This window comes from Periplaneta americana, chromosome 10 (genome assembly GCF_040183065.1).
Source record: "Periplaneta americana isolate PAMFEO1 chromosome 10, P.americana_PAMFEO1_priV1, whole genome shotgun sequence".
Classification (NCBI taxonomy): Eukaryota; Metazoa; Arthropoda; class Insecta; order Blattodea; family Blattidae; genus Periplaneta; species Periplaneta americana.
Window position 1 is genome coordinate 163993448 of NC_091126.1, and position 25524 is coordinate 164018971.

The window sequence follows — 25524 nt, forward strand, 5'->3', positions numbered from 1 at the left end:
TGCATGCTATTTTCAGTTGCGCAAGGAGATGAGCATCGCTTAACGGGATCTGTGGCTGGACTTTATAAATTTCATTTTAGAAAATAGCTGTTAGCACTGGTAGGTTGATGAATACATACTGTCATTTCCCATAACTATGGTCCTGGAACACAACTATGGTCCATGATACAACCATTCAAAGATCATTGTAGAAGTAACATAGACTGTTCGTAGATAGCTGCAGTGACTTGAGTTCAAACTACAGTACAGCAAGAATATAGATAAACGAGGTACTACGTTATGGAGTACAAAATTTGAATAGTTGTATCATGGACAATAGTTATGTTCCAGGACCATATTTATGGGAAATGACGGTACTCATTATTTTTGAAGCAAACTGTCTAAGCAGTGGATATGTAGTACTGGACATCTTTTAAAAAATTTTAGCCCCCAGTAGACCTTCACATTCTGCTTTCAAGAAGCCATCATTTTGCAAATCCAGTACCTCTAACTGCAATTATGGGATAACATTTTCAATTTAAACATGAAAAGGAGTGTCAAAAATATTGAAATCTTTCTCTATCCTTTGAGAATCACTGAATCTGTGTTCTTTGAACTCGTATAACAGGTGATTTATTTTAAGAATGCACATATTTAAGTTCGCGTCCTGAATATTTGTAACTGATCCGAAACATGAGAAATGAAAGAACCGCCTGTCTTGTAAGTGTGATATCCTCTCGATTCATATGATTATGCGAAAGACATTGTATCACTAATGAAGCTCAGAAGTACAGCAATCCAGTATAATCCGCCACGTACACGCGCAGTATTTTCATGGAGCAGGGCAAGGGGAAAGTAGGGGGAAGTTTGATGCTTTGCTGAGCTCTGACATCACTGCCGCAGGAATGCCCGCCATTGATGTAGACCAACAGAATTTTCAGCATGTCTATCTATATTTATGATACCAAGTTCTCAAGCCAGTTCCTCCAAAAATGCTTTCCTTCCAGAATTTCTTTCGTGTGCTGTCTAGCCCATTGGTAATTAATTTCACGAAACAAGACCTATGCATTATATGCTGCAATGTCAATCGTAAGCATATTTACAGTGAAAGAAAGAAATACACCCTTGTAACTGCAATTATTACGGAGTTTAAAATATAATCAATATGAAAATAAATCCAATGCGCACATGTACCAAGAACAATTAGTTTTATTCGACAATCAACTGCCACTGAAACTTGATTTTTTGTTACAATTTGTATAATATAACAGTAAGTCATAAAAGCATAAAACAAATTTCTCTGTGATAAAAGATAGATTATGGAAAATATCCTTTGAGGTCAGTAGCTGACCCCCCACATTGGTATGTGACTGTTAATTAAGTACTTGTTAGTTATAAATCAGTTTAAATTAAATTCAAAAGGGAAAGTACATATTTAAAAAAGCACTGTGGTGAATGTATTACAGTAATTCTTCCAAAGGCTGCAATGATTTAAATCATATGTATAAAATTACAAGTTTTATTTTAATACCGGTTTGTTTTGCAAATTAATGTTATTTGTTCACATTTCTCAGACTCAACTCACACGGTCCACAGCACAACCACACCACAAAATGGTGGTCCAAGTGTGGGTGGTCAGGAATTAGTATGGAAACAGATGTTGGTAACTCACACGGACCATAAAGTGAAGTCATTGTCGAAGTCTGTCGCAATGAGTGGTCAGTATCACCCACAGAATTGTCGCTGTCAGTGGTCGAGTCAAGAGACACTGAAGACGACGACAAATAGCGTCGAAACGGGCCGTCTGTCAAAGGTATATACCTTTTTAACAATTTTAACACTTTTTAACGTGTGACAGAGTAAACTTTATGTTCTTAACAGTACTACATGCCGACCACTTGCTGACATGTATCTGTCGTACGCTGGTCTCTGTGGCTGTTCCTCTCTCCGACGTGTAGTCGAGGTGGGGAGGGGAAATGGGAGAGACGTGACAAGATGGCTGTAGCTTGTGTAGTCATTGAGCGCTACCAGTCTCGAGACCTTCCGATGAGGTGCCGGAGAGTTGTTGCTGTTGTAGCTTGTTGTTTTTTTTTAGATTTCGGTGTCTTCCTTCCGGCGGCGGGGGTCCGGGCGTTGGTAGGGCGGCAAGGCAGCTACCTCAAAAAGAGGGTAATCTGGAGTCGGTGGTGGCTGGGCGACGGGTGGCCGAGTCCCGAGTTCGATGGGGACTAGTCCCCAACTCAGTCGCCGTTGGCAGGTCCTCTTCTTCCTGGGTGTCGGGGGCAGCGGCGATACGGGATGAGGCGTGGGGGAGGGCCCAGGTGGCATCTCTGGAGAATGGTCCACCAAAGGGGCTAGATACTCGGGGAAGTGGTAGGAGGCTGGAGTCGCTGGTGTGCGTCTGCCTTGCCAAGCAGTTAAGCACTGCAGAGCCTGGGGCTTCGTCTTCTTGGCTGCCCGTCGACGGTGCTTTCTCAATGCCCCCTTTCAGGGTCTTCATGGAGTAGTCTCAGGAGGAGGAGTCATAGAAAATAATAGAACTGATGAGGAAAGTAACTGTGTTGTTTTATTTCCGAATTGATAAAGAATTGAGTCTCTCTTTTCGAGCCCTGGGAGAAACGGGATAGAAGTTGAGAAAGATCGCCCTGAGGCTTTGAAGAGGGGAGAGTTATGGCGGATGATAATAAAGTAGGGTTCGGGAGGGAGAGAGAGGGGATAGAGGTGATGGGAGTGCTTGGGGAAGAACGGCTTCCTCTGATCGGCGTGGTGTCGGGGGGGGGGGCAGGATAGCAAGAATGCTGGAACTGGGTAGAAGTTTAGTTATCTCGTTCGAAGGATCAACACAGCGTGCTGTGCGACTTACCGACTTCGAGAACAAGCTCCTGGCATCGGACGATCAACACAGTGTACTGTGTGACTTTCCGACTTCAGGAGCGGGGAAGGGTGACCTCTATCATCGACGGATCAACAGAGCGAACTCGCGACTTACCGACTCTAGAGGGGGGTGTTCAGGAGAGGACTGTGGTTTATTAAAATGTTATGCCCTAGGGCTAAAGAACGCCCTGTAGCATGATTTCCTGTGGGGTATTAAATTTGAAACAGGAACAGTGTCAGCGGAATACACGGTCTTGAGCTGCTTAGCCACCGGTAAAGACAGTCTTGTCGGGCATGTGGCAAAATCACTGCCTACAACGAAAGTATTCTTACGCTTCAGTTTGTTGCTTGCCCAATCCCATTGGTCCAGTAGGGTAAAGCATGAATTTTAATTGGTTAAAATTAAATCACGCATTGTTCGAACTCTTTTCTTGCGCGTAATCTCATTATAGTGACTTGTCACTATAATGCACTAAATCAAAATTAAATGTAAGAAATGATTGATTAAGACGATATTTGTAAGTACACGAAATCAAAAGTGTTTTAAGACCATCTCACCTGGTGGATGGCGTGGTCGGTACCCCGGGCGGGAAACGGGTACCGAAACATAAAAAGTGTTGGAGAGGAGACGCGTCGGGCAGTTGGTTAGTTGGTGGAGATTGTCGGACAACCTAGCCTACATGGAATCTATCCTCACAGAAGATGGTGTCGATAGAGGAGAATGATATACCCTGTAAGTAACTTTGTACATCTATACTAATAATAAATCTGTAGCCGAAATTTTTCTGGTAATTTTCGATTTTCCAAAAATAATTGGTCCTAACATATATAATTAACCACCCTGAAACCGAAAATCGCATTTTTGAAATTTTTGTTTGTATGTCTGTCTGTATGTTTGTTACCTTTTCACGCGATAATGGCTGAACCGATTTATATGAAAATTGGAATATGAATTAAGTTCGTTGTAACTTAGATTTTAGGCTATATGGCATTCAAAATACTTTATTTAAAAGGGGGGTTATAAGGGGGCCTGAATTAAATAAATCGAAATATCTCGCTTATTATTGATTTTTGTGAAACATGTTACATAACAGAAGTTTCTTTAAAAATGATTTTCGATAAGTTTTATTCTTTACAAAATTTTGATAGGACTGATATTTAATGAGATAAATGAGTTTTAAAATTAAAATAATTCCATCTAAGACGGTGCAATGAATTAAGAACAAATGACTTCGTCTATAAGGGGCCTTGGACAACAACAATCGAAAAAGGGGCCTTGGACATCAACAATCGAAAGCTATTAAACATAGCTACAGAGAATGTTTCTGTGTTTGTATGAAGTAATATCAGAAGCTAAATTAACTGATTTGTATAATTAATTATTATTTCACCATTGGAAAGTGTAGTTTCTCTAGACGGACATAATGCTATGTTATTACAGTAACGTCTGAGTAAATCGAGGACAAGTAAGATTAAAATAGCTTCTTATGCACAGAAAATTTGATAGACTATTTTGTACATTCGTTTTCTGTATTTCTTAAAATAATATTTATGTACACTCATTTTAATCTCGGAGAATTAACGAACAACGAGAGTGTATTGATTTAGTATGCAGTAATAGTACGTTAGCTTAGCAATCCATTATTTTATAATTCAAATTTTAACTATGCTCAATTGAATCGTGTTAAAATACATAAAATATATATGCAATAAATGCAATGCAAAAAAATTGGGTAATGAGCGAAGCAGATTATCTTGCGCTGTTGTAAAAATTGTTCCCTGGATCAAAAGTCCTATTTTAATTATGTAATTACTTTATATTTATTTCTAAGAGGTGCAGCAGAGCGCACGGGTACGGCTAGTTTTGTAATATAGAATAAATCAAGTAGAGTTACAATAACGCAATTATTTCAGTTTTAGTTTAGTAGTCATGTAGTTTCCTATAGTATCCTGAGAGCTCCAGTTTCTCCAGCAAAGTAGTTTTCCATTGTTGTGTACAATGGTGGTGTCAGAAATCCTGATGAGAAAGAGCAGAAGTCGAACGCAGTAGCCATCCGGCTAGCAATCAGTGCGACCCAAGTGACGGTCGCACAACAAAAACAAGCCGGGACAGGGTTGGAGAGTCGAAACCAGGAACGTAACTGTGGGGGGAATGGAGAGAGATGGGCGTGAGCAGAGGAGATAAGAGACATCTGTGAATTTGAAGGGTAGATTGGGTGAAGTGAAATAAACAAATAATTTGGGAATAGATAAGGAGAGATTCGACGAGTAGAAAGGAGAGAACAAGATACACGAGAGACAGGGATGCAGCTTGGCTTCTGTTCCCGAGGAGTGGTCGTGTGTGAAACACGACCAAGCAAAAAATATCACCTGCGCCTAAGTGAGGAATTTGAGTTCTGGGCGGGAGAAGCGTGGCAGCTAACTCTGCGTCTAAGGCAGTACTCACCGCCTCGGGGCACGGAGCTGAGGTGAAGCCACGCTTTACTCATTTCCTCCTGCACCAAGGAGGGAAGGAAACAAAAAGCGAGACAACCAGCTCAGAGAGAGAGAAAGAACAATTTGCTGTTGCTCGGCGAGACATGTTTGAATCGTTTATGCAGGACACACGGGCATAGGAATGTAATATATCCTTGGAAATGAAAGATTCTTTACACTGTATCCTTGGAAACGACAGATGCTTTACACCGTATCCTCGGAAATTACAGATGTTTTCTCGGCAAATAGCAAGCTTAAGGTATGGTTGTCTGTGGTCGATATGGACTTCAAGTGACCACAAAAAAGTGGTAGTGGTCAGTTCTGCCGACAGCACAACCACACACAAACTGCAAAATAATCGCAAAGTTGTGGTCTGTGAGAGTTGAGCCTTAGATACGTGATCCTCAACATAGAGAGTGTGATGAAAATACAGTAAAACCTCGATAAGACGCGCCCGCTTATTACGCTATCCCGTGTAATACACTTTTTTTGTCCGGTCCCTGCACATTTCATTTATAACGCCTTTATAAAATCCCCATTTGTTGCGCTCAAGTCCCACATAATACAATATTTTTGTGGGATATTTTCGATGTAATTTTCAGCAATGTACTGTAACAGCAATGAAACCTCTTGGTCATTGAACTCACTGGTACCATTAGCCTGAAAAGTTTTGGTATTCGACCCTTTACCTATGCATTTAAACCTTCATACTTCATACCTTAGTATACCCCACCCTCTTGTTACGCTCTCTTATTAGACTCCTTACCTGCGCGCTTAAACCCTACATACAGTTACAGTACCTCACCCTCTTGCTAACCCTTTCAGCATTCCTCACTCGGCCGTAATAAAATTCTGGAAATTTTTGCTGGGCAGTTTTTTGTCCTTTAGTGTATTGAAGTGTCTGTGAATGTGATTACAATGAGTGTTAAACAAAAAGTGCTTTCTGTGTCGAAAAAATTGGAAATCTTACGAAAGTATGATGAGAACAGTACTCTTACTCAGAAACAACTCTCTGATTCATTAGGAATCCCATCACAACATTAAGAACGATAATAAAAAATCGCGACTCAATCACTACAGCTGCGATGTCAGGAGGATGTAATCGCAGGAAACTGAAGTGTGGTAAACATGAAGACTTGGAGTACACACACATGGCAAACAACTATAAATGACTCTTTTTTTCTGAAAGAATTAAGTACAGTGCATATGAGGAGCATCGTTTCAAATCGTATTATGTCCAACTTATAATTTTTTTTACACGAACGACGAAAAATTGGATTACTCATAAACTGGAGAAGTTTTCAAAACACTACACAAAACCATTTTTAAGTACTGGTTTCACAGTTTACAAATATGATGACTTGGAACCATCAGACTTCACAGCATGAAAGATAAATAAATAGAAAGTAACAAATTTAATTTCGTCCACTGGGGGACTTAATACGTTTTGAAACAATGCTCCTCATATTGTAAATGTCTTTGATGTACAGTACAGTTATTACATAATGGAGGAAGTAATACTATATTATCTTTCATGAATCATGTATTTCAATAAAGTAAAATGCTAATAGATACTATATATAAGTCAAAATTAGAATACCCGCCTAATAAGTGGTCCCGGTTAATACACGGTTTACACGCGGTCCCTTGAACAGCGTCTTATCGGGGTCTTACTGTAGTAGTGGATTCGAACATATTCTTTACAAAATAAAAGAAAAGTAGTATTATCATATACATGCGAATACTCCCCACATATTTTCCAGAATTCAGCAAAGAAAAACTGGGGTGCACGCATTAGAAATATGGTTGGTACCATTTCACCTGAAACACTGGATTGTCTATGGGAAGATGACAACAGGAATGAGTTTTCCGTTTGTAATGATGAAAATGATTAATACAGGTAAGGGAGCATGTAAATATTGACTTTAATATTTTATCGCACATATTAACATGAAATTGATAAAAATTGTAATTCGCGGTTTCCCCCCTCCCCTATTGTAGGTAGCGGTCTGTTTCTACAACAGTATGTGAAGATTATGACGCGTTTCTTAAAACAAATTATTTCATTTAGTCTTGCAGTACATCATTATGTAGGATTAATTTCTTGTGAATAAAACACAAATTACAGCCGAACTTTTTTTTTAATTCTCTCCCCTAAAATTAGGGTATGTGGATTCTTCAATGGAGCGGAGTATTGGCATATATATGGTAATTGAAAACAAGTTTGTATTATAAAACTGAAACTTGCAAAACAATAATTCAGTTTACAAATCCCTACATCGTTTATAATGTTTGAAACAAATATTCCATCACAGCGGAAATAGTTTAGGCCTACTGGCAATGTATTTATACGAAAAAAAAAAAAATGGTATCAAGAATTATTGTCAAATATACCTCCAAAGAAATATTAGAGGCAATCAGAAGCAAAAGGGTATAAATGCACTAAGTTATTTTCGAGAAAATGAGATTAAAAGTTATTAAGCTTTTGTAAATTCCGTGAAGTTTTAATTTTAAATGTTAATATGTGAATTGGTTTACCACTGAAATTTTAAATTTTAAATGCTTTAGTTCATTATCATCATTTTTTAGGAAATGTTTCTAACCACCTCATTGTAACATGTGTGTTGAAACACAAATTTCCTAAATAAATGATCCTTGTAGGGCTAAGTATAGCCTAGTACAGGGCATATCAAAAGTCCGGTAACACTTTCAATATTTTATTACACAAAAACTACTAATGATAGCACTTTCAAACACACGTCAGTTTAAAGTCAAACTCTCAAAGTTCGTTTTACACCTTACAGAGATTCAATGTGTGAACCACGAGTGACTCGGCAGATATCCAAACGATAATCAAACTCTTCCCATACCCTTTTCAACATATCATCTGTGACAGTGGCGGCAGCTTCTCGAATTCTGCTTTTTAGTTCCTCTAAATCACGTGGCAAAGGCGGTACAAATACACGGTCCTTTAGGTACCCATATAGAAAAAAGTCGCATGCAGTCATATCGGGTGACCTTGGTTGCCATGTCATGAAACATCAGTCCCTTACACCAGCACATCCTATCCAATGATCAGGTAAGCACGAACTGCATTGTGGAAATGTGGCGGAGCCCCATCTTGCTGAAAGATGAAATCGTCATCGAGATCTTGTCTAAGTAGAGGCACCAACCATTGCTCCAACATGTCCAGATATGAATGTCCAGTCACAGTAGCCTCAATGAAGAAGAAACGTCTGTACAGTTTTCGTTGTGACAACGCGCAGAAAACATTCACCTTTGGTGAATCACGCTCATGTTCAATGATTCTGTGAGGTTTCTGTGTACACGACAGTTGTGCTTGTTAATTTTCCCACTCGTATGGAATGTTGCTTCGTCACTGAAAATTAAGCGGCCGAATAACTTTGAGAGTTTGACTTTAAATTGACGTGTGTTTGAAAGTGCTATCATTAGTAGTTTTTGTGCAATAAAATATTGAAAGTGTTACCGGACTTTTGATATGCCCTATATTGACTTTACATTCCTGTAGTAACTTATTCCCCGAACAACTTACATCCATAACTAAGGGACTGTCTTACACTTGCTCAAACCACAGCGTTTGCAGAGTGCACTCTGATAGACAACAGTTCGTGACTTTGCCCATGTCCTTGACATACCTGTCTTAAGCAGACGAGAATGAGGGTTATGAGTGTATGATGAGGGGGACTTGTGATGGTAGTGCAGTATTGACAAATCATGTAATACAGAGATGCATCAATAACCCAAGGTTCCTGGCACCAGCCGGGTTCATCCATGCATCAAGATGGCACTGCTCTGCTCTAGAAGCAAAGATCGAACAGGCTCCTGCCCAGGCTCCAACTTTGTTAGAGTGACATACATCAACCTGATGAAAAATTAAATCATTACATGAGAGTTAAGAAAACATACACCATATGAGGAGCATCGTTTCAAATCATATTATGTCCAAAAAACAAAATTTTACAGGAAGAACGAAAAACTGATTACTCTTAATCTGGGTAATTTTTCACAAGGTGAAAAATATGAAGTTATTATGCTTGAGGAGTACTTCAAGGAACTTGAAAAAATGTTGTTCAAATTGAAGGAAAATGTGTTGGACATAATATGTTTTGATCCAATAATTGTACAGATATTCTAATTAAAAATTCTTAATGAGAAAAATACATCAAATAACGAATAATTATTGTTGTTATTAAAGAAAAACATTATCTGTTAATACAAAATTACAATTTCCACATTAAACATTTTGATATACAGAGTGTTCATAACTTCTTTCTGCTGTTATAATGTCTTTAATGAGATAAATGAATGCATAAAAACCATTATTATTGTTTTATTAAATAAGACATTATTTTGTTAATACAAAAAAAGAAATATACACATTAAACAAATTTTGATGTAGGCCTACAGGGTGTTCATAATATCCATTCAGCTCGATTCATGGTGTTTGAATCTTTCTCACATTTTTTCGAATCCTCCTTCTTCTAAGCAGCCACAAGTTGCCATACTACCATCATCCTCATTGCCAATTACCACAGTAACTGCATCGATGATGTTAGCATAGAAATCTAAAGCTTCACACAATTGAAATAAGCCGGTTTTTTAACTATTCTTTTCTGCCATAAGTTACTATAGGTAAAAGAAAAAATGAAACAGTAATTTTACATTTTAAAAATTGGAGGGTGTTTTCAGCTCATTTCCCTTCTCCGACATCAACTCCCCTCCCCCCCCCCACGAATTGGTAAACACCCTGATGCGTAAGAAGGAGGTAAATACCTGAAAATTTGAATGTTGACTTAGTATTGTATTAAATTAAATTAAATTAAAATTATAGAATTTCTACATTCATTAAAATATTTCTGGGGTGTGATAAATGTTTGTAGAGAGTCTCACAATCCCTGCATTCTTCCTTGAAATCTATTTTTACGTGTCTTGCCTCAGAATTCAGTTTATGTGCATATTTTGCTTGCTTTTGCTTCTTTCGGTGTCCTCCTGAACTGTCCCCTACAACAGTTTCTTGTTCCATACTGAAAACAACTTCCATCACACACAGCTCGCAAGGAAGAGACTGTATTGTCCACTTTGAATATGGAGCATTGTCGAGGAAAGTGCGCCAGATTGTCAGTTTAACTAACATAAGAAAGTAATTAATTAATTTCATTTATACCAATTCTATAACATGAATATTGGACGTAATACGATATGAAACAGACACTATAAAGGACTGAATACGATTTGAAACAACCGTTAGTTTTAAGCAGTCAATTACACTGTTAGCGAATACGATTTGATACAATCAGAGTTCACAGCGTGAAAGACCATATCCAAAACTATACGAAAACATACCAAACTCAATTTTCTCCACCAGTGGACATAATACGATTTGAAACGATGCTCTTCATATCTTAATCACTTTATTTACAAGAGAAAAAACTCACAGTATTTCTCTTTTTTTCACATCACCAATTATCATTAGTAACTGCAGATAGTTAAAAAGACAGAATTGAACAGGAAATATTAGGTGCTCTACAGAATATTTTGAGATAGGGACTTGGGGTCTGCAAAGTCAGCTTAATGAGATATGAACATAAACATGTCTATTGCTATTGTTTACTATTTTCTATATTACTTACTTATGGCTTTTAAGGAACCTGGAGGTTCATTGCCACCCTCACATAAGCCCGCCATCAGTCCTTATCCTGAGCAAGATTAATCCAGTCCCTACCATCATATCCCACTTCCCTCAAATCCATTTTAATATTATCCTCTCATCTACGTCTTGGCTCCCAACAAACACTCTATACACATTTCTGAATTAATCCATACGTGCTACATGCCCTGCCCAACTCAAACAATGGATTTAATGTTCCTAATTGTCAGATGAAGAATACAATGCGTGCAGTTCTGCGTTGTGTAACTTTCTCCATTCCCATGTAACCTCATCCCTCTTAGCCCCAAATATTTTCCTAAGCACCTTATTCTCAAACACCCTTAATCTCTGTTCCTCTCTCAAAGTGAGAGCCCAAGTCTCACAACCGTACAGAAGAACCGGTAATATAACTGTTTTTTAAATTCTAACTTTCAGATTTTTTGACAGCAGACAAGATGACAAAAGCTTCTCAACCGAATAATAACATGCATTTCCCATATTTATTCTGCGTTTAATTTCCTCCCGAGTGTCATTTATATTTGTTACTGTTGCTCCAAGATATTTTAATTTTTCCACCTCTTCGAAGGATAAATCTCCAATTTTTATAGTTCCATTTCGTACAATATTCTGGTCACGAGACATAATCATATACTTAGTCTTTTTGGGATTTACTTCCAAACCTATCTCTTTACTTGCTTCAAGTAGAATTTCCGTGTTTTCCCTAATCGTTTGTGGATTTTCTCCTAACATATTCACGTCATCCGCATAGATAAGAAGCTGATGTAACCCATTCAATTCCAAACCCTCTGTGTTATCCTGAACTTTCCTAATGGCATATTCTAGAGTGAAGTTAAAAAGTAAAGGTGATAGTGCATCTCCTTGCTTTACCCTGCAGTGAACTGGAAAAGCATCAGATAGAAACTGGCCTATATGGACTCTGCTGTAAGTTTCACTAAGACACATTTTAATTAATCGAACTAGTTTCTTTGGAATACCAAATTCAATAAGAATATTCTCTCTTAACCGAGTCATAAGCCTTTCTGAAATCTACGAATAACTGATGTATTGCACCCTTATACTCCCATTTTTTCTCAAATATCTGTCGAATACAAAAAATCTGATTAATAGTTTATCTATTACGCCTAAAACCACACTGATGATCCCCAATAATTTCATCTACATATGGAGTTAATCTTCTCAAAAGGATCTTCGACAAAATTTTGTAGGACGTCAACAAAAGTGATATTCCTCGAAAGTTACTACAGTTAGTCTTGTCCCACTTCTTAAAAATAGGTACGATTATGGATTCCTCCCATTGTTCTGGCACAACTTCCCCTTCCCAAATTGCAAGTACATGCTTATAAATTTCGCTAAATAATGTGCTTCCACCCTCTTACCACCCACTTGTAATAGTAAATGAGTGAGCACCATGAAATCGATTAGGTTTAATATAGGAAAAGGCAATTAAGAGAAATATATAAATATGTAAATAAAATAAGTAAATAAATAAATACATTTATGCTCGACCATGCCGAAATGTAGTAATTATACACCTATTAGCAGCCCTTTAATGGACTTCATTAAAGTACACCTATTCACTAAAGTTCAGGTGTTCCACCAATCAGAAAACACCATTGTAGCAATATGAAAGTGCAAGTATCGATTATTCTCGGATATGCAATCGAAAGACAACTAGCGAAACGTCACGGAGGCTGGAAATCCAACACAGTCACAGAAGGTTATGTTCTGTTACTATAATAATTAGCGTTAATTGTAAATAATACTCAAATAAATTTAATTTGTCATCTCGTTTTTCAATGTCTAAATCAATTTCAAGATTATATCAAGATTAATCTTTATTTTACTCTCTAGATTAAATTATATCAAGGTCAATGGCATTTGTTTCTAGGAAAAAATCAGTACTTTCGCTTCTGCGCATATCTCACAATTTACGAGATATTGCACAAGGTCAGTTCCGCTCCCCAGTCAGATAAGAATAACATGAATACTTATGATTAATTTCAAGTTAGAAATATGGTCGAGCATAAAAAGTCGTATGAAACTTGCCTATAATGGTAATTAAGACGCTCATATGAAAATTATGAAACATACTTGCGTCTTAATTACTACCATTATAGGCTCGTTGCATAATGTACTATTTTAAAACACTCACCAGGGTAATGATATCCTTGAACTTAAATGTTACTCAGAAATTTAGTGATTTCTAAGGAGAACCCTCTTACAGCTACATGTAAGGAATCATGCAGATGTTAACAATTAATCATGATTCTTTGTTCTTGAGTTAATTTATTTCATAAGTGGGAAAGTTTTTCGCATACGTAGGTCGTTCCAAACATAGACATCTCAAACATTTCGCAGTATTTGAACTCAATATGGTAATTTCCTAGTACCTGGTACTCGTTACGTAGGTTACCAATCCTAAACATATTTAGTATAACTTGTTGCTTGTGGGCCATCCCAAACCCTGACCTCCACCCCTAAGAACGCCGGTCCTTATATACCCATCAGTCAAGGCCTTCTGACAAATAAATGCAATTTGCAATAGATATCTCAGTAGTGACAACCTCATAAAATATCCTATCAATTGAATAATCTATCTTGCTACATACAACATAATTATATTACATTATTATATTATCACCTTTAGAATGAAGGTAGGAGTTATATTTTATGGTGTTCTTTCTTGCTTTAGAGGGCTATGCCCCCTAAAAACCCCTGTTGGGGACTTGGCCCCCAAACCTTCGTGCAATTAATTTATAATAATTAACCGGTGCATCACATTTGGATTGTAGGTACGAGTTACATTTTATAATGTGTTCTTTCTTCCTTTAGGGGGCTCCGCCCCCTAAAAGCCCCTGTTGGGGACTTAGTCCCCAAACCCTCAAGCAATTAATTTATAGTAGCCTAATAAACCGGTCCATCACCTTTGGGTTGAAGGAACGACTTATATTTTATGATGTGTTCTTTCTTGCTTTAGGGGGCTCCGCCCCCTAAAACCCCTCTTGGGTACTTGGTCCCCAAACCTTCATGCAATTAATTTATAATAATTAACCGGTCCATCACATTTGAGTTGAAGGTACCAGTACATTCTTTAATAAATCACTGAAAAACAAATGTGAATATATAGGATGTGGAGTGACTACGAAATTATTATTATTTTTTGGCGCATCGTTTTTACGTAAATAACGACAAATAAAAACTAACATGCCACATAACATTATTTTAAGAACTACAGGAAACAAGCATGAATAATATTCACCATTCTTAATGATTGTGGGATAGAAAAAAAACGTATGGAATAGAAATTACATACGTGTAATAAGCAATAAGCAAACCATCTTCGATTGATCATTTCAAAACAACGTGAATATAGCGTGCATTGTGTAGGAAAATAATTTCTTATATGTTGCTCCCAATGTTCATCATTGTTAACTTATGAAAACAAATGAAAATTAACATGGCATATAAACACTATTTGAAGAAAGATAGGAGATATTAAGTAACATTTAGCGTTCTTAATGATCTTTGGATGGAAAATAACAATGAAATATGTATAAAATAGAAATTACATACAGGTGAGCATATAAAAAACAGTAAGTAGAATCATTTATTTGATTAATAGGCTTAAATTACTCCAGGTTTAGTGTAAGAGTGGTCTATGTAACGAGTACCGGTTACTAGGAAAATACCCTCAATATATTTTCCACTTCCCAGATGCTATGAATTTCTCTTTCCAAACAAATTTCAGCGCTAAGAAGGATTGCATCAATTCAACTTTCTCATGAGCAGCCATATTATTCTCTTGAATAATCTTGATTTTTATGATTAAGTCCACACTGAATTGAAAGGATTATACATCATGAAATACGAGAAGAACTATCAGGTCGCCAAAATATTACAATGGATGAATAGGAATACTATTTGTTCCAGCTCGCACAACGAAGTTTGAGTTGAAATAACGACCTCAGGAGCATTCATCCTTGCAAGCACCAGGTTGAGAATGCCTACTCTACTTCATACCATACAGTAAATGAATGCTCAATTTAAAATCAACGCTTACATAGATCTACCTAGGTACAAACAGGTACCAGCGAATAGGGATTATAAAGAATGGACACTGAGCGAATTTTCCTGTGTTTTGTTTCTCTGTGCGCCAGCGCTTAGTTCAACTTTCAAGCGCTGGAGGTTAGTGTAATCGAGCATAGGCTAAGATAATAATTGTGAATAGAGTTGAGACACAGGATTCAAACATCGCCTACCTTATTGCATAATCCAGTAACGCTTTGCTTCAAATAAATTCAAGTTAACAGCTTTTCCTTATTTCTCAGTGACAAACTAGTTGTAATAATAATTTTTTATATTTCAGATATAATAAATTACATTATAAAATAATATAATTTATTATAAAATTATGTATCAAATTCGTTTAATATTTGTATATAATATAATATAGGTATATGGTTTTACTTCTCATAAGAGTTTTGTTTTTCAATTTTCAGTGCTATCAAATCATTACATACTTTAATTGTTGTTGGGGTCAACGTCTCAACTCTCATTATAAAGGAACTGTAGAGTCTACACATTACAGTTAATGACGGATTTATTATTTTATGGATCCAATTTATTTTATTGGAGTACATAATGTACCTAGATGTATTAATTATGTGTGTTATATTTCCGCTGTGTCGACTGCTAGCTGGTGTGATGTCAGCGCCAACTCTAGGGAGAAAGCAGAATCTCACGCTCTAGCTGGCTTGAAGGTCATTGAAATCAGTCCGGCTACATCAAAGGTACCGACACGAAGTGTCCATTCTTTATAATCCCTATTCGCTGCAGGTATGTCCTGTGATCTTGTTAATATGGTAGCACACGAACTTACACCCACATCAATTTTAAAAGCTGCACGATAAATAGAAAACATGTAAAGCATAAGAATAATAAGAACATTAACAACAACAATAATTGTACCAAGGAACTACACAGAAACATAAAGTCATACTCACTTCATTCTGAAGTATGACAAATCTTTAATATGCAGCTAGTGTGACAGCAACATACTAGCAGGTTGCAAGTGTGTAGCAATGAGGTTATGTTCGAAACTCAGTAAATGGAATTCCAGCAATCGGTCTGAAACAGAAGTAATTTTTTAATTAATCAAATGAAGCAAACAATATTATTTGTGTGGAGATGACGAATAAAGGTAAAGGAACGAAGAAAAAAGTAACTGTTCAAGTTAAACTAGCTCCTTGGCTATGGAAAGTAGGTGGTCTACTAAGCACAATGAAAACTTTTTGTTCTGAGCTCGTTCTTTAGCTAATGTAGCTATTAAATACATTCACATTTCAAAAGAAACGAAAAATGGTTACATGTGTAACAAGTCCAACTGATATAACAAACTGGACAGAAGTTGTATCACAGCACACTGACATTTGTTATGTGCAAAGCACATCAGAAAAAATAGTAGTATTACTTTTAAATTGATTTTCTGTATTTCAGAACAATGTTTCCTCAAGTTTTTTTTAACATTATTTATTAACTGAAATCCCAGAAACACTTTTGAGTCCATGCACTACACATTTATTAAGAACTATAGCTTTAGAATTTCTTTTTGTTGCACCAAATACAGAATAAGAAACATGTAAATGTTTTTAAGTGTGGTAAATGCAAAGAAAATCACAAGATTAGGGCCTAGTTAAAAATGTATAACAAAAGCTAGCAGAATTGCAAAGATTTTCTACAGAAAAACTATATGTACAGACGGCAAAGCAGCATAAAGCAATTCAAATTTAATCCTGTAATATTTATTTATTTAATCTGACAGGATTAAGGCCATAAGGCCTTCTCTCCCATCCTATCAGATAGCACATATAAATACAAAAAAGAAATATAGACGCTGATGAAAATAATACAAATTAAATTAAAGCCCTGTAGAGGGTCAACACTGTCAAAAGAACACTATAGAGCTCTCATCGAGCTAATATAAGAAAATAAAAGAAAGAAAAACAGAGATAGCAATGAAGACAGCGATAACATGATGATGATGATGATGATGACGATAATAATAATAATAATAATAATAATAATAATAATAATAATAATAATAAATACATTACATATTAATTGTCAATTTTACAACAGCATAGTTACAATATTTATTATATGTCATGGGTTAAGCCGAAGTTGTGCAACCTGACAGGTGTTCAACAAGCAATTCCATGAACTAGAATGTGATTTTTTAATTTAAATTTGAATTTTGATATTGTCCGACAATCTCTGACATGGTCAAGGAGAGAATTTCAGAGGCATGGAATTGATATGCTGAAAGATGATAAGTAGAGGGATGTTCTGTGCAGAGGAATAGAGAGGAGATACGTGTTCCAGGTTTGAGGTAGTGAAAGGTAAACAAAATGAGATGCTAGGTAAGAGGGTGTGGAGGTGTGGATGATTTTAAATAGTAATAAGAGGGAGTTGAAGAATCTTCTTTCTTTAAGTGGATTCCAAGACAATTCTAGTGACGGTGTTACATAATCGAATTTTCTAATGTTACAAACGAAACAAACGCAGATATTATGAACACGCTGTAGTCTATGGGCAAGATCAGTATTTAGATTTGTGAATAGAGAATCGCAATAATCGAAGTGGCGCATCACTAAAGTTTGGATCAGGTTCTTTTGAAAGCTGAGAGGTAAAACGTTGGTTAAGTGTTTGAGGGAATGAATTATGGAAAAAGTTTTCTTACATATGTAGGTCACTTGACTTTGAAAATTTAAATTTGAATCTAAATATACTCCTAAATTTTTTACTGTCTTATTATATGTAATTGTGATATTTATTTTTGTATTTGATACAGTGGCTAGATCTATTTTGTTTAATGCTCGTTAGTGGCCCATTATTATGGCTTGTGATTTGTCTGGATTTAGTCTGAGTCCAAATTTTTGCGCCCATTGAGCTACAGATGCTACAGTGGGTGATCAAATTATTAGGGACACTTGGTAAAAGTAGGAATTTCATCTTCAAATTCACATAAAAAACAAGTAATTTGGATTTTCTCAACTGGAAAAGCTTTATTACTCTAAATAGTGTTTTATAAACAATATTATTACATATTTAATTCTGTAATAATGAATATGGAATGAAATAAACAAGAAAACTAATATTTTGTCACATATCCCTTTGCAGCAATTACAGCTTTAACTCTATTTGGCATACTAGAAATGCATTGGATACAATTGTTTTTAATTTCTTGGCCGTGATGCAACACATTAATCAGTTTTTCTATTAAAGATTGTTTATTGTAATAATTTCTGAATGAACTTGCCTCTTCATTAGCTCCCAAATATTTCTAATCGGATTAAGGTCCGAAGAGTTACCAGGCCAATCCAGAACCTTAATTTTGTTGTCAGACAGGAATTTTGTCACCTTATTTGTCTTGTGACAGGGCGCAGAGTCGTGCATGAACACAAAATCACCATCTGAAAACCATTCACGGACTTGTGGAAGAAGCCGTTCCTTCAGAACCTTTATGTACCGATATTGTTTCATCATTCCTTGAACAAAATACACGCGACCAGTTCCATGACCACTAATCACAGACCACACCATGATGCTTAGAGGATGTTTAACAGTCTTCTACATAGAAAGGCGCCAATGAGAGATGCTGGAATCAACATATCTTCTATGACAACCCGTTGGAGGATGAAAGAGTTAGGGTTTTCATGTCGCACTCCAACCAAGAAACCATTCCTGAAACCATACATGGTGAAGAATGGTCTCTCTTGGGCAAAGCAGCATCAATCTTGGACTATGGATGATTGGAAAAAAAGTGAGTTGTCATTCACATGATTTCTTTGCTAGTCACAATTTTACTTTGTGCAAATGTGTTTTATGCACTGTTTATTTCTTTTTTCAGGTGTGTTTTTCAGATGAATCTACCATACGGATACTTGCTGACAAATCTATGTTCGTTAGAAGGAGTAAAGTTGAAAAGTACAATAATGACTATATTATGAAGACTGTTAAACATCCTCTAAGCATCATGGTGTGGTCTGTGATTAGTGGTCATGGAACTGGTCGCCTGTATTTTGTTCAAGGAATGATGAGACAATGTCAATACATAAAGGTTGTGAAGGAACGGCTTCTTTCACAAGTCCGTGAATGGTTTCCAGATGGTTATTTTGTGAATTTAAATACTATTATAGTCACAATCATGCCATAGTATGAAAGAAAAAATTCACAACCTCGAGCGGGAATCGAACCTGCGACTTCCTGTTCTCCGGTCAGGCGCTCTATTTTGTGTTCATGCACGACTCTGCGCCCTGTCACAAGGCAAATAAGGCGACAAAATTCCTGTCTGACAACAAAATTAAGGTTCTGGATTGGCCTGGTAACTCTCCGGACCTTAATTCGATTGAAAATATTTGGGAGCTAATGAAGAGGCAAGTTCATCCAGAAATTATTACAAATAAAAAATCTTTAATGGAAAAACTGACCAATGTGTGGCATCACGGCCAAGAAATTAAAAACAATTGTATCCAATGCATTTTTATAGTATGCCAAATAGAGTTAAAGCTGTAATTGCTGCAAAGGGATATGTGACAAACTATTAGTTTTCTTTTTTATTTCATTCCATATTCATTATTACACATTAAATATGTAATAATATTGTTTATAAAACACTATTAGAGTAATAAAGCTTTTCCAGTTGAGAAAATCCAAATTACTTGTTTTTTATGTGAATTTGAAGATGAAATTCCTACTTTTACCAAGTGTCCCTAATAATTTGATCACCCTCTGTAGAGCTTCATTAATTCTGATCACAGAGTCATTGATTGTACAACTTCGGAAACGAATGTAGTCAGCGTATAGGTGGTGTTTAGAATATTCAAAACCGTATGATTTTATCTATGCAACTGAGGACGGAGTTTATGTAGGTGACACTACAGTCACATCATCAGGAAAGAAACGGTAAGAGCCTTCATGAAAAGCCATAGTTTGAGTCTAGAGAGGGGATTATTTCCTCAGTTTGAGTCTCATAAATTTATTATTAAATAGTACGGATAGGAAGGAAATGCTCGAAAAAAATGTTAATTTCTATAATGTAATTAACCCACCCATGAACTGCCAATTCTTAGTTGAAAAAAGTAACAGCATTATTTCCTTGTCGAATTATATGGAGAGTTGGGAGATTTTTACACATTAATCCTATGGATGTGGACCCATGTTGGAAATTAGCATGCAAAAACTTAGACAGTTTACTTTAAAAGTAGCTTCCACTGGGGAAATATGCCCCCTCCATGCAGGCTCCAAAGGAAGGATACCAAGGAGAACTTTAGAGAGGCAATATGGAGGAAAAAGACCTGTTGGAAGACCACGGAATAAATGGGAGGATATGGTTCAAGAAGATACTACCAGTTTGCTATGATTGTGAAACTGGAAGGTGGCAGCAAGGGGCAGAGAAGAATGGAGTGGAAGAATTGGGGAAGCCACAGCCCGAAAACGGGCCAAAGAGCCATAGATAGATAGATTCGGGCTCCAAACATTAATACCTGACTTGACTGTATATGTTATTATTATTAATAATCACATTATTACTGTTTCTGTCATCATTTTGAGGTCCCGATCTCAAGGCTTCTGGTGACCACCAGTTTATGCATTAAAACAGCTCCAGCTTTGTCAGAAAGAGGGACATAGATCAACCTGAAAAAAAAAGTATCATCACATGACAGATTAAAAAACGTACACCACATTCTAATCAATTCCAAAAGAAAAAATCACTGTGTTGTACAATTTATCATTATCATTTGGAAATACACATAATTAACAATACACAGAATTAAACAGGAAATAGGTGATGCTATACAGAACATTTTGAAATAGAGAACTTGGGGTCAGCAAAGTCACATTAAGGAGGTACGAACTTAAGCATTATATTATCACTATATTGCTTTTACCAATGCTCTCTCAATCTAGACCAGGTCGTAGTGTAAGCTGTGTGACGTCACTCGAAGAGCTGGACTTTTCTATTTGAGTGTATGGAGCTCAGCGAAATATATTACTTCACTGGATATGTGCTGAATTTTATTTATTGTAATTTCTCCAAAGGTTTCATTTACTTGTTGTATAATATGTTGCAGGAATAATTACAAAACTGTGACTATTTTAATGTGAAGAGAGTTTAACATGTTAATATAACCAGTTTTCATCAACATTTTTAGTTTAGAATGGAAGCTATTTTGAGGTTTAATAAAGAAGAATTCATATTGTGATTTTAATTCAACACTTCTACCTTCCTTACTTGTAGGTAGAAAATTTACCACAGTCTCTCCTATGAAAACAGATCAGGGATAAATTTCAGAACACGGATTCCTTCCTTTCCCTCTTACTTCAAAATTCCAACCTTGTGCACACAAAATAAATTATTGGCACTGAAAAATGCCTTTTCGTAAGCATGATGATGCGCATTCGACAAACACAGACAAATCTGCTCTTTTTAGCATTTTAAGACATAATTGTCAGTTATGCATATACTGAAATTTTCCCCAAAATTTTCAATAAACTGAATTCCTGATGTTATTACAGCAACCCTCTGATTTTTAACTTAAAAATTCAGACTCATAACTGCTGCTAATCAGTATTTGCATGAGTTGATAAATTTCACAACTTAAGCATTCTTTCAGTGAGTGACAGTATGATTATTATAATTAGCAAGGCAACTCACCAAATTATCAAATTTGCTCCATCTGTCACATTTTAAGTATTTTCCTTCTTCGTTCTCTTCGATCCAGCTAAATTTTTCTATGGTCAAGCACAATTTTTGTCAAATACACTCACATCTGAACAAATGACACAGATGGTACATCACTACATCATCTATTTCAATGAAAAGGACGTAATCTTTCTTGATGGCAGTTATGAATGGATTAACATCTTTTCGCTTAATTTCACTTATGAAAGAACCAAAATTTGCAATGATATCTTGTTGACATAATTCATTAAAATCTCATCTCTGTAAAATCTGCTGAATACGCGCTTCAGGACTTTTTCTATCTTTGCTAAGTCTCACTGCGAGATAGGATGGTTGATTAGGAAACATTGTGGGATAAGCATCGTTTGTCAGTTTTGGAATTTCCCGAGGAACACGAATAGATTCATCATTTAGCATAGGGAAAACATATTTCCTAACCACAAACTAAAGTTGGAAATGTTTAACACATAGGTATTACTGTTTTATCTTTCAAAATTAACACGATGTATATCCTTGAGCCACTTTTCCCTTAATGTTTTTCTTTAGGAAACTTAAAAACTGTAATAAGTGGTGCTTTATCGTAGTTCGACTTAGAACCAGGCACACAACACGAATGACTCATTTCACGAACAAAATTCCGCTTACAATTACTGTATATTAAATTAAATTAATGCCTACGAATTGACTTATTTAAAAACACTAAACTTAATCATTCAGGAACCACAAATACATCTCTCACACAAATATATATCCTCTCTACTTAACACCAAGCGAGACTTTCCCACGTGTGTAAACAAGTCCCTGGACGCCGCCATTTTTCCTACAATCGATATCAAATCATTCAAATGTCTGTGCAGCGTCGCCAACCCCATGCGTTGGAATTACCTTAACCATTGCGTGTTTCTTCCCTAGAAATGATTAAATTTCCCTATAAACTACAAAATATCTTATTATTAATGGAAAGTATACTTGTTTTTTTTTTTTTTTTTTTTTGAAAGATGGGACACGACAGGAGCGTTGCGATCGGAAAAACAACTGCATGTCAGATAGCGTGGTAGATCTGTTGCTATGGTAACAACGGTTGAGTTGCCAAACTTACCGTTCTCACATGGCAAATGCTTAATAGCTCTCTTGGCGACATTTATTGTGCACACAATGTTAGCATTGGTACGTTTCGTCTTTGATTCTCTGTCGATTTTTGTATTGTTTTCTTACCTTCACATCAATTGTCAATGAATGTTTTAACGTCAGCCATCTTAACGTCAATTGATACCTTCCATCAGCTGGCAGCGTGGTAGTCCACATTGACAACATAGCACTGTAGTTCCAAGTTCGGCCGCTTAACTGTCATGTCCAAAGAGTTTGTAATACTTATATATTACAAACTCTTTGGTCATGTCCCAACTTTAAAAAAAAAAACAAGTATAAATTAATTATTGCTACTTTACAGGCAAAATGCAGCATTTATTCAACAGTAGGTCTATATTTTATACATAAAAATACAGAAAATTTTGCAAGAAACAGAATACCTCACAAATTTCAAGGGCGATAATTTTAATAACAGGTCCCTAATAGAAACAACAACCAAATTTCTTGGTTTGCAAATCGATAATATGTTAAATTGGAAAAATCATATTGAAGAAATTAAATTCAGCATGTTTTGCTAAATATCAATACCCCTAAAAACATTAACAGTATATTCCTACTATAAAAAAAAAGAGTAATTTGGATAATGGTAGATGTCAAATGTAGAGAATTGTGAGTTTCTTCGAATACTTCATATCCTTCTAAAAATAGCTTGCTGCTTATAAAACACTAAAAGCTATCCCTCACAACATTCGCCAAATGTTAAAGAACATGAATTCATATTCATATATGCCCAACTAAACAAATCGAAATTTGATTTTTGTCCACTTAGATTGGGAAAATTGCACACTGTGCTGCGTAGCTCAGGCGGTAGCGTGTTCGCTTGCTAACCCGGAGCTGTGCTCGGGCGTGAGTTCGATTCCAGCTTTGGCTGATTAAATGATTATCTTTTATTTTTCGAGGTTTCCCCCAATCGTAAGGCGAATGTCAGATAATCTATGGCGAATCCTCGGCTTCATCTCGGCAAATACCATCTCGCTATCACCAGTTACATCGATGCTGAATAGCCCAGTATTTGATACAGCGTCGTTAATTAATCAAGTAAAAAAAAAGCATCGTCTTCGAAAAAGGAAAGCACGTTTTCTCTACTTCACCAGCCGCACGGCGTGCGGGGTTAGGTGCAGCTGCGTTGTGTATTGCCGCTTCGATTCTGCAACCACAGGCTATAGTCGAGCAGGGTTGCTCGCTTGGCGATGATCGCCATAGCGGAAAAATAGCTTACAACTTAACGCAGGCAGACAAAGACATACACGTCACAATAGCCGTGTGGTTTGACGCTTACTTATGGCTTTTAGGGAACCTGAAGGTTCATTGCCGCCCTCACAAAAGCGTGCCATTGGTCCCTATCCTGTGCAAGATTAATCCAGTCTCATCATATCCCACCACAATCAAATCAATTTTAATATTATCCTCCCACATACGTCTCGGCTCCCCAAAGGCCTTTTTCCCTCTGGACTCCCAACTAACACTCTATATGCATTTCTGGATTCACCCATACGTGCTACATGCCCTGCCCATCTCAAACGTCTGGATTTAATGTTCCTAATTATGTCAGGTGAAGAACACATGCATACAGTTCTGCATTGTGTAACTTTCTCCTTTCTCCTGTAACTTCATCCCTTTCAATCCCAAATATTTTCCTCAGAACCTTATTCTCAAACACCCTTAATCTCTGTTCTTCTCTCAAAGTGTGAGTCCAAGTTTCGTAAGCATACATAACAACCCGTAATATAACTGTTTTATAAATTCTAACTTTAAGATTTTTTGACAGCAGACTAGATGACAAAAGCTTCTCAACCGAATAATAACACGAATTTCCCATATTTATTCTGAATTTAATTTCCTCCCGAGTGTCATTTATATTTGTTAGTGTTGTTCCAAGATATTTGAATTTTTCCACCTCTTCGAAAGATAAATTTCCAATTTTTATATTTCCATTTCTTACAATATTCTGGTCACGAGACATAATCATATACTTAGGTTTGGAAGTAAACTCCGAAAAGACTATCGTTTTACTTGCTTCAAATAAAATTTCCGTGTTTTCCCTAATCATTTGTGGATTTTCTCCTAACATATTCACGTCATCCGCATAGACAAGAAGCTGATGTAACCCGTTCAATTCCAAAACCTCTGTGTTATCCTGAACTTTCCTAATGGCATATTCTAGAGGGAAGTTAAAAAGTAAAGGTGATAGTGCATCTCCTTACTTTAGCCCGTAGTGAATTGGAAAAGCTTCAACCAGAATCTGGCCTATACGGTCTCTGCTGTAAGTTTCAATGAGACACAGTTTAATAAAACGAACTACTTTCTTTGGAATACCATATTCAATAAGAATATTATATAAAACTTCTCTCTTAACCGAGTCATATATCTTTTCGAAATCTATGAAAAACTGATGTACTGTACCCTTATACTCCCATTTTTTCTCCAATATCTGTCGAATACATAAAATCTGATCGATAGTCGATCTATTACGCCTAAAACCGCTCTGATGATCCCCGATATTCTTTTCATTTCAATAGCTTTCACAAAGGGGCAGTTTGACATCCTGCTGGCCCGGATTGTAGCAGTAGCCCTGATCAAGAGAAGTCCTTTTGAAAGTCAGCTTTTTATTCAA

General features: G+C 36.4%; 1 long non-coding RNA gene across 2 annotated transcripts in view; it reads right to left on the bottom strand.

The window, feature by feature from the left end:
- LOC138708131 (uncharacterized) overlaps nucleotides 1–22573 on the bottom strand; it is a 37490-nt gene extending 14917 nt beyond the window's left edge. The window contains exons 1-5 of one of the 2 annotated variants that reach the window (XR_011334599.1): nucleotides 21735–22573; nucleotides 20609–20713; nucleotides 16021–16144; nucleotides 8985–9211; nucleotides 1171–5675 (exon numbers count right to left, since the gene is read on the bottom strand). This is a non-coding gene — a long non-coding RNA (uncharacterized lncRNA). Of the gene's footprint in view, nucleotides 1–1170; nucleotides 5676–8984; nucleotides 9212–16020; nucleotides 16145–20608; nucleotides 20714–21734 lie in introns of those variants that run through there. The other variant, XR_011334598.1, reaches the window with a different exon arrangement.
- Between the last annotated feature and the right edge of the window lie 2951 nt (nucleotides 22574–25524).